The sequence below is a fragment of the Dipodomys spectabilis genome, unplaced genomic scaffold, assembly GCF_019054845.1.
Source record: "Dipodomys spectabilis isolate Male_0828 unplaced genomic scaffold, ASM1905484v1 ptg000148l, whole genome shotgun sequence".
NCBI classification, from domain to species: domain Eukaryota; kingdom Metazoa; phylum Chordata; class Mammalia; order Rodentia; family Heteromyidae; genus Dipodomys; species Dipodomys spectabilis.
This window is the reverse complement of record NW_024870825.1, coordinates 1,906,473-1,916,768: the sequence shown is the minus strand read 5'-3', so window position 1 is coordinate 1,916,768 and position 10,296 is coordinate 1,906,473.

The window sequence follows — 10,296 nt, the reverse complement described above, 5'->3', positions numbered from 1 at the left end:
AGCCAGCCGGTCCCAGGCTGCAAAGCCAGCACCGTGTCAGCCTAGGGCAGCGGCCACACGCCCATCAGTGCCAGGGCCGCCGGCACAGCTGGCAAGGTGGGCACAGGGAAACCTGCACTGTGCTCAGATGTCTCAGGGCTGTCCTCAGACCTGCCTTCAAACAGCAAAGATCCCTCTCCCCCTCCCAGCCCCTCTTCCCTTTCCTTCCTCTTCCTCCTCCCTCCTCCCCTACCCTTTCCCCTCCCCTCATCTTCCCTCCTCTTCCTGAATCTAAGGCACCCAATAGAGTTCATTTGTACTTAGAAAAGTACAGCTTGTTGTTGATGATCTTAGGATTTGAACTAACGGCTTAGGCACAGCTCTTTTGCTCAGAGCCAGTACTCTCTCGTTTTGACCCACAGTGCCACTGAAAGTAGAATTTTTTTTTAAAGAGATTTCAGTAGTGAACGGACTAGAAATAGAATCCTCTTTAGTATGCACAATTGCTGGACACTGGACACCAGTGGCTCATTCATGTCATCCTAGCTACTCAGGAGGCTGAGATCTGAGGATCACAGGTCGAAACCAGCCTGGGTGGGAAAGTCTGGGAGACTCTTTATCTCCAATCAGCCAGCAAAAAGAAGTGGAAATGTGTTTCAAGTGGTAGACACTATCCTTGAGTGAAAAAGCTCAGGAACAGCGCCCAGGCCCTGAGTTGAAGCCCTAGTAATGGCGTCCAAAAAAAAAGGCGGTGTGGGGTAGAGTGGTTGCAGAAGCCCTCATCTGAGATGGGAAAGCCTTGGTCTTTCCTCCACATGGAGCTGCCTCCCTCGAAGCCTCAGGGTGCAAAGGTATGCATGCGCCTCCCTTGGGGAGGTGCAGGCCATGGGGGCCTGGTGAGCCAGCCTGGGGAGGGGCCCCCTCGGTGTGTGCTGAAATCACAAGGACCCTAGCATCCCCACGCCGCAGACTCCGGAGAAGCGCTGTCCGGCTTGGGATCGGCAGGTCAGCCACCCCCTCAGCAAGGGACACAAGGTTGCCCCGCCGCCTGCGAGGAAGGAACCTGCCAGAAAACACTCCAGGCTGCATCCCAGGCCCTGGGGAGACTGCAGGGACCGCGTGGCACACGAAGTCCGAGGACCCTGTCCCTCGAGGGAAGGGAGCGGAAGGGCCTGGGCCGTGAGACTGCGTGGAGCAGAGCCAGGGAATCCTGCTGGGACTCCATGCGTGCCACACTGGGGCGTGGCAAGGGGCTCCCCATGCAGCCCGAGAGGACGAGGAAGGCAGATGCCAGGCCGGGCGGGGCGGCAGCCAGTGCCCGTGTGCCGGCTCCGGGCTGAATAATGTAGGGATCTTGCAAGCCCACTAACTCTGCTTTGGTAGTGTGAAATTGGGAGAGGCCAGGGAGGCATGCCACAGGAGCCGCCATCCCTCACACACCCGTGGAGAACACCAGGGGGATTGCCGACAGGCAGCATGGTGCACAGGGGCGGCGGCCTCAGGTTCACCACACAATCGCCGGCATCTAGTGGGCCTCCACAGGCCCCTGATGTTTCAAGCCAGGGTCTGAGGGGCAGAGGGAAAGGGAGGAGGATGGGGAGAGGGGCGGGGGAGGAGTCCTGTGGGTCATGAGGTCCAGAGCATGATTCTTTGTCAGGGTGGATCGAGTCCTATTTGCAGGCTGTGTGGTGGCAGCCCTGGCAGAAGCCCATCACCTGTGTGAATCAACTGAGACCAACACCCCCATGGGAGGAAAGTGGCAGAGGGTCCAGTCCAAGGCAGGCCCCTTCCGTGTGTGGATCTGTGGGGAGGTTGAACATCATGGCGGGAGGAGGTCTCGGAGGAAGCTGCTCCCTTCATGGAGGCCAGGAAGCAGCAGAGCTGCCCTAGGGCTGGTGTGGCCTCCTCCGCCTCCTCCTCCTCTTGCGTCTTCCCTTCTATTCCACTGGCCCCCAGCCTATGAGACGGTGCCATTCACATTCAACGTGGCTCTTCACATGCACATGTGCACACGCATGTGCACACAACAGCTTCAGAGACACACTGAAACCCCACTGTACTAATCCAGCTGCCTCTCACCCACTCAGGTGGACAACAGAGGAGTTCAGCCCTTCTCCAAGTTGTGACAGTGGACGTTGTCCCCAGACATTCCAAAGCTCTAACAGAAAGCAAAATAACCATAGTCCTGTTCCACATGCTCTTTGCAGCATGGGTATTGTTTTGTGTTTGAGTGTGTGTGTGTGTGTGTGTGTGTGTGTGTGTGGTTATGCATGTGTGTGCTGGTATTGGGGCTTGCTCAAGTCTGGTGCTCTACCACTTGAGCCACACCTCCACTTCCAGCTTTATTTTAAATTGGAGAGGCGAGGCTCTTGGATTCACATGGGCCCAAACAGCACCTGGCTTTTTAATACCCACTACATTAATTCCACCAGCTGCTGACAGTCAGGAGCACGGTTTGGAAAGTGCTCCTTTAAGTCTGCAATGTGGGAAGCGGGCGGAGGAAGCACCAGCCTTGCTTCAGCCCAGGAAGGAGCGGAGGCCAGCCAGGAGAGGCCGTCTAGGCTGGAAGCGCACAAGGGCCCTCGGTGGTGGGTCTGGGCCCATCAGATACCTCCCTCCCCCGGGGACCAGCACAGAGCAAGCTTTGATAAGCCTTTGTGGCCTCCTCCCACAGCTCTCCCAAGATGCCTTTCTGCTGCCCTGTTCGGTGCCCAGGAGACCAGACCTGTGAGCTCATACCACACGGCCCTGGGGAGGCCATGGGCCTCGAGTCTGCTAATGAGAGATGGCCGGGAGGATTACATGTCCTGGCCTGGCAGCGGGGCTGGCTCTATACTCAACATCCCATGCCTCTCAGGCTGAGGGCTCAACCGGCTGAGCCCCCAGATGGAGTGGACACCCAGACCCCTTGCTTTCTGGTGCGGTGTCTGTGTGTTAAGGCTTAGCGAGGCTGGACGTGGTCTACAGCCTGGCACACCCCAGCTTCTCCAGGTCAGCCTGACCTCAGCATTCATCTTTGGAAAGGTCTCTCCTGCTGCCCCAGGCCTTGGGGCGGTTACATAACGTCAGGAGCCCCTGGAAACGTGGGCATATGGCACCCTGGATTCCAGGCACAGGCAGACTGCAGCCCGTTTGCAGCTGTGCGTGCACACATGCACACACACACACCAGCTGGTGACATTTCTGCTTCACTATTTCACTGCATCTGGAGTCACATAAGGGCCACAGCATGTGACGTTTCCCACCCCAGTCACCGGCCAAGGACAGGAGCGGGCATTTCCTGTGGGTCGGGGCTGAGTCTTCTGCCCCGGCGGTGAGGCTGGCACTGAAGGGATGGACGCTGGGGTATCTAGAAAATACGCTCCCCAGAAAGGGTGTGTGTGTGCACATGGGTGTCAGTCCTGGGGCTTCAACTTGGCCTCACACTCTTGCTTAGCTTTCTCTCTCAAGGCTGGCACTTTACCGCTTGAGGCTCAATTCTACTTTCAGCTTTTGAGTGGTTAATTGGAAGTAAGTCTCTCAGGCTTGTCTGCCAGACTGGCTTTGAACCATGATCCTCAGTTTTCCGCCTCCCAAGTAGTTGGGAAGGCAGACACGAGCCACAGGCCTCTGGCTCCAAAAATGTGTCGTTAGAGACTGCAAATCAGTGATTGTCCCCAAAGAAGCAAACACGGGGAGCACACAGGCATCCGTGAGAGCGCGCTGCTCAGTCACATCAACCCGGGGTCACGTGGAGCTGAGCTGCCTCCGGCAGTGCTCGCGCCTCCCAGTCCTCCTCCTCCAAAATGAAGACTGCAGGAGCACTGCAGGCGCACTAAGGATGGAGTGAGGGGGCTGAGCACTCAGCACCAGGGCTGCCGAGGCAGGCTTGCCCAAGGCCGCTGACGGAATTCCAAGTGCGAAGTCCAGTGACTGGACAGGAGGGACTGGGCCAGCTCAGCGTGGCGGGGCCCAGGAAGTCCTGACACCTTCACCTGCCAGCAGGCTGGGCATGTGGGGTGCACAGGGCTGCAGACCGGGCAGGTGAGGTGCAGGCGGGGTGTGTGGGGTGCAGGCAGGGCTGTGGGGTACAGGCGGAGTGTGTGGGGGGTGCAGGCGGGGTGTGTGGGGTGCAGGCAGGGCTGTGGGGTGCAGGCGGGCTGTGGGGTGCAGGCGGGGCTGTGGGGTGCAGGCGGGGCTGTGGGGTGCAGGCGGGCTGTGGGGTACAGGCGGGCTGTGGGTGCAGGCGGGCTGTAGGGTGCAGGCCGGCTGTGGGTGCAGGCGGGCTGTGGGGTGCAGGCTGGCTGTAGGGTGCATGCGGGCTGTGGGATGCAGGCGGGCGGTGGGGTGCAGGCGGGCAGTGGGGTCAGGCCTGGCTGTGGGGTGCAGGCTGGCTGTGGGGTGCAGGCGGGCTGTGGGGTCAGGCTTGGCTGTGGGGTGCAGGCGGGCTGTGGGGTCAGGCTTGGCTGTGGGGTGCAGGCGGGCTGTGGGTGCAGGCGGGGCTGTGGGGTGCAGGCGGGGCTGTGGGTGCAGGTGGGCTGTGGGGTGCAGGCAGGGTGTGTGGGGTGCAGGCGGGGTGTGTGGGGGGTGCAGGCTGGCTGTGGGGTGCAGGCCAGGCAGGTGGGGTGCAGGCGGGGTGTGGGGGGGTGCAGGCTGGCTGTGGGGTGCAGGCGGGGTGTGTGGGGTGCAGGCGGGCTGTGGGATGCAGGCCAGGCAGGTGGGGTGCAGGCGGGGCTGTGGGTGCAGGTGGGCTGTGGGGTGCAGGCTGGGCTGTGGGGTGCAGGCGGGGTGTGTGGGGTGCAGGCGGGCTGTGGGGTACATGCGGGCTGTGGGGTGCAGGCGGAGCGTGTGGGGTGCAGGCGGGGTGTGGGGGGGTGCAGGCTGGCTGTGGGGTGCAGGCGGGGTGTGTGGGGTGCAGGCGGGGCTGTGGGATGCAGGCCAGGCAGGTGGGGTGCAGGAGGGGCTGTGGGGTGCAGGCCGGGCTGTGGGATGCAGGCGGGGCTGTGGGGTGCAGGCGGGGCTGTGGGGTGCAGGCTGGCTGTAGGGTGCATGCGGGCTGTGGGGTGCAGGCGGGCGGTGGGGTCAGGCCTGGCTGTGGGGTGCAGGCTGGCTGTGGGGTGCAGGCGGGCTGTGGGTGCAGGTGGGCTGTGGGGTCAGGCCGGGCTGTGGGGTGCAGGCGGGGTGTGTGGGGTGCAGGGGGCTGTGGGGTACATGCGGGCTGTGGGGTGCAGGCGGAGCGTGTGGGGTGCAGGCGGGGTGTGGGGGGGTGCAGGCTGGCTGTGGGGTGCAGGCGGGGCTGTGGGATGCAGGCCAGGCAGGTGGGGTGCAGGAGGGGCTGTGGGGTGCAGGCCGGGCTGTGGGATGCAGGCGGGGCTGTGGGGTGCAGGCGGGGCTGTGGGGTGCAGGCTGGCTGTAGGGTGCATGCGGGCTGTGGGGTGCAGGCGGGCGGTGGGGTCAGGCCTGGCTGTGGGGTGCAGGCTGGCTGTGGGGTGCAGGCGGGCTGTGGGTGCAGGCGGGCTGTGGGGTGCAGGCGGGCTGTGGGGTGCAGGCGGGCTGTGGGGTGCAGGCGGGCTGTGGGTGCAGGTGGGCTGTGGGGTCAGGCCGGGCTGTGGGGTGCAGGCGGGGCGTGTGGGGTGCAGGCGGGGCGTGTGGGGTGCAGGCGGGGCGTGTGAGGTGCAGGCGGGGCGTGTAGGGTGCAGGCAGCTGCCTGGGTTGTGCTGCTTTGCTTGGTCAGGTCAGGCTGTCTGTGGACGCGGCCGATCCCCGCCCCTCCCGGTGACTGCACCCGGCCTCCCCCGGCCTCGCGGCCCCGACCTCCCCCGGCCTCGCGGCCCCGGCCTCCCCCGCCTCCCCGGCCTCGCGGCCCCGGCCTCCCCGGCCTCGCGGCCCCGGCCTCCCCCGCCTCCCCGGCCTCGCGGCCCCGGCCTCCCCCGGCCTCGCGGCCCCGGCCTCCCCCGGCCTCCCCCGGCCTCGCGGCCCCGGCCTCCCCCGGCCTCCCCGGCCTCCCCCGGCCTCCCCGGCCTCCCCCGGCCTCCCCCGGCCTCGCGGCCCCGGCCTCCCCCGGCCTCCCCGGCCTCCCCCGGCCTCCCCGGCCTCCCCCGGCCTCCCCCGGCCTCGCGGCCCCGGCCTCCCCCGGCCTCCCCGGCCTCCCCCGGCCTCCCCCGGCCTCCCCGGCCTCGCGGCCCCGGCCTCCTCCGGCCTCCCCGGCCTCGCGGCCCCGGCCTCCCCCGGCCTCCCCCGGCCTCGCGGCCCCGGCCTCCCCCGGCCTCCCCGGCCTCCCCCGGCCTCCCCGGCCTCCCCCGGCCTCCCCCGGCCTCGCGGCCCCGGCCTCCCCCGGCCTCCCCGGCCTCCCCCGGCCTCCCCCGGCCTCCCCGGCCTCGCGGCCCCGGCCTCCTCCGGCCTCCCCGGCCTCGCGGCCCCGGCCTCCCCTGGCCTCCCCCGGCCTCGCGGCCCCGGCCTCCCCCGGCCTCCCCGGCCTCCCCCGGCCTCCCCGGCCTCCCCCGGCCTCCCCGGCCTCGCGGCCCCGGCCTCCCCCGGCCTCGCGGCCCCGGCCTCCCCCGGCCTCCCCCGGCCCCGTGATCAAGGACCAGGCGGCCCGCGGGGCGGGCGGCGCGGGCGCGGACGACCCCGGAGCAGGCCGTACGGGGACCCGCGCACAGCCGCCGCCAAGGGTCGCTGGCGGAGCGCCGGGGCGAACCGAGCCCAGGTCTGCGCGTGCGCGGGGGCGCCCCAGGGGTCTGCACTACGGCGGCCGCCGAGGCCCAGCCCGCGAGGCCCCGGGCTGCGCGGACCGCCGCCGCCCCTGGGTCAGATCCCAGCTGGAGCCGTAAGCCCTGAGCGCGTTTGTTACAGAAGCGGTGCAAACGAGTACACGGCCCCCCCACCCGCAGCGGGACGGAAGGCCGGGTACAAATGACCTCCACCCGCCCTTCCTGATGCAGGAAAGTCCATGAGACTCTTATCTCCAACAAACCACCAGAAAACCTGAAGTGACGCTGTGGCTCAAGTGGTAGAGCGCTGGCCTTGAGCAAAAGAAGTTCAGGGACAGCGCCCAGGCCCCGAGTTCAACCTCAGGACCACCACCACCACCTCCACTCAAGGCCGCGAGGCCTCCATCTGCTGGGTCATTATTATAAATTTGGGAAACAAACTGGGACTGAGAACGTAAGAAAAGTCAGCGTGCAAAGACAACAGAGCTTCCAAGAAGCACACAGGCAGGGCTCCCTGGAGAGATCCCTGCAGCCACCGCATGGCCGCCTCTGCGGGGCATGCCTTGCAGGACAGCGCTGCCGCCCCAGAGAAGCTCCGCTGGTGGCCCTCGGAATGGAGCCGTGCAGCACCCCCTCCCCACCTCCAGGTGCTCCCAGCTCCCCCCAGGCGGGGCAGGCCTGACTCCCAGGACCCCAGGGAAGCTGCTGGAACTTAGCAAGGGTCAGGCTGAGGTGCCCAAGTGACCCCCCTCTCCCCCTTGCCAGCAAAGTGCCTAGGAGCAGAAAATCTGCAAGCGCACCTCATCCGTGAAAACAGAGCCGTGTGCCCTGCGCTACATGAGTTTATACTTTAGGTCGGGCGCCCACAGGTGAGGGGAAATGTGTCAGTTGCTTTCAGAGCCTGGCTTCCTTCACTTTGGAGGATGTTTTATAGATCATCTATTTCCCTGCATGGGGCATGGTTTTATTCTTCTTTATGGTTGAATAATACTCTACCGTGTGTGTGTGTGTGTGTGTGTGTGTGTGTGTGTGTGTGTGTGTGTGTGACATTTTCTTATCAGGTGTGGGGCCCCTGGGCTGTTTCCAGATCTTGGTTCTGGGCTAGAGTGCTTCAATGAACCTGGGTGTTCCAGTGCCTTTATTGTATCCTGACTTGCAGTCCTTTGGGAAATTGCCTGATTATTGCTAGATCATTGGGTCATTCTATTTTTAGGTTGAGGGGTGTGTGTGTGTGTGTGTATGTGTGTGTGTGTGTGTGTGTGTGTTGTGTGTGCTGGTCCTAGGGCTTGCACTCAGGACCTGATCGCTGTCCCTGAGCCTTTTTGCTCAAGGCTCAAGTGCTCTACCACTTGAGCCACAGCTCCACTTCTGGCTTTTTTGGTCACAGACTTTCCTGCCCCGAATGGCTTTGAACCATGATCCTCAGATCTCAGCCTCCTGAGTCGCTAGGATTACAGGCAAACACTTCTGGCTTTTTGGTGATTAATTGGAGATAAGAGTCTCACAGGCTTTCCTCTCCCAGCTGGCTTTGAGCCTCGATTCTCAGATCTCAGCTTCCTTAGTAGCTGGGATTACGGACATGAGCCTCCTGTGCCCATTTTTTAGTCTCCTGCATGTAGATAAAAGGTTTCCCAAAACTATTTGTTGAAGAGGCCATCTTTTTTTCCCCCAATTTAATTTTTTTTTAATGTATTATTATAAAAGTGATGTACAGGGCTGGGAAGGTGGCTCAGTGGTAGAGTGTTTGCTTTGCATGCATGAAGCCCTGGGTTCCATTCCTCAGTACCACATACACAGAAAGTGACACTGTGGCTCAAGCAGTAGAGCACTAGCCTTGAGCAAAAGAAGCTCAGGGACAGTGCTCAGGCCCTGAGTTCAATCCCCAGGAGTGAGGAGTGACAGTTGCGAGAATCAGGTTCTGGGTACTGAGTTCTTTCCACCCCTGCCCTCCCTCCAGGCCACCTTCTCTACTGTGTATATGTTTTGGCTGTGGCTGGGTGATTTTATGTCTGCTGCCTTTACTCTTCCATTAAAAAGGCCCCTCATTTTCTCAGAAGTGTGGGTTTTCGGGGGAGGTTGTTCCAGAGCATGTTTACACCCCTCTGCCGCATCATGAAGTCCTCCGGCTCCCTGGCCCAGCCCCTCCCTGCAGAGCAGAGCAGAGCAGAGCGCTGGCTCCCCAGGGATCGAGCTCCCAGGAACACACCTCCCCTCCCCCCACAGCTGCCAGGAGGGAGTTTGTAGGTGAGGCTGGGCGGGGCAGGTCCAGAGGTCAAAGGTGGGGCCAGGGCCCTGCACCTGGGTGCCTGCCCGGTCCCCCCCACCCCTCGGCCACCATGAGTGTGCCGCTCCTGCCAGGGGATTGTGCCTAATCAAGTGCCCGCCGGAACCTGGGTGGGAGGGGTCAGCTGTGCAGCCCTCACCCGCAAGGGCTGAGGCTGGGCGGGGCCGTGTGCCCCTCCCTGGCCCTCAGGAGGCTGTGTGGATGCCCTTCCCACCACTCAAGACACGTGTCCTTCACGTGGATGTCTCCACCCAAAGAGGGCAAGGAAGGCAGCGTGCACAAGGCCGGCAACACCAAAAGGCAGAAGAAAGCCCAGCACAGTAGTCCTAGAATCCCAGCTACATGGAATTCTAGTGCCTAGAATCCCAGCTACAAGGAAGATCGGGAGGCGTGTGATTTAAGGCCTGGCTCTAAGCAGAAAGTTAGCAATAGGACCCCAATCTCAACCAACAGCCTGGGTATAGTGGTGCATGCCTGCAATCCCAGCTTCATGGGGTCCTTCCCTCCCTCCTTTCCCTCCCTTTTTCCCTCCCTCCCTCCCTCCCTCCCTTCCTAGACACAGGGTTCCAATCTCACCTGTGCACACATGGCAGCCTCAGAGGAGAAGATGTGAGCTGCGGGATGCTTGCTTAGAAGAGAATAAGATGCTGAAGGAGCCAGTGCCTGTGTGGCCCCGCAGCCGGCCCCCAGCCCAGAAAGGCACCAGGTGAGCAGACACGAGTCCTGCCGATGTCACCCCACAGGTGCCCAACTTGGGGCAGCTCATGGTGACACCAGAGCTCCGTCTGCTCTTCTCAGGCCTTTAGGTCAGGCATCCGTGCTCACGCCTGTCATCCTAGCTACTCAGGAGGCTGAGATCTGAGGATTGAGGTTTGAAACCAGCCTGGACAGAGAAGTCTGGGAGAGTCTTGTTTCCAGTTTATCAGCAAAAAGCCGGAAGTGCTGGTGTGGCTCCAGTGGCAGAGCAAAAAAGCAAAGGGAGCTGAGTTCAAGTCCCAGTACCAGCACAAAAACACAAATGACCGGGACTGGGAAGGTGGCTCAGTGGTAGGGCGCTTGCTTTGCATGCCTGAGGCCCTGGGTTTGATTCCTCAGCACCACATAAGCAAAAAGAAAAAAGCCGGAAGTGGTGCTGTGGCTCGGGACAGCGCCCAGGCCCAGAGTTCAGGCCCCACGACCAGACCCCCCCCCAAAAAAAAAACAACACAAATGACCCACTTACAGTTTGAGTAGGAAGCGTGAACTGAAAGGCTGGTGGTGGAAGGCTAAGTCTCAAAGGTGGATGTGGGCCTGGACAGGTGATGTCCAGCGGCTCTGGCCTATCCAGTGTCGTCCCCAGCAGGG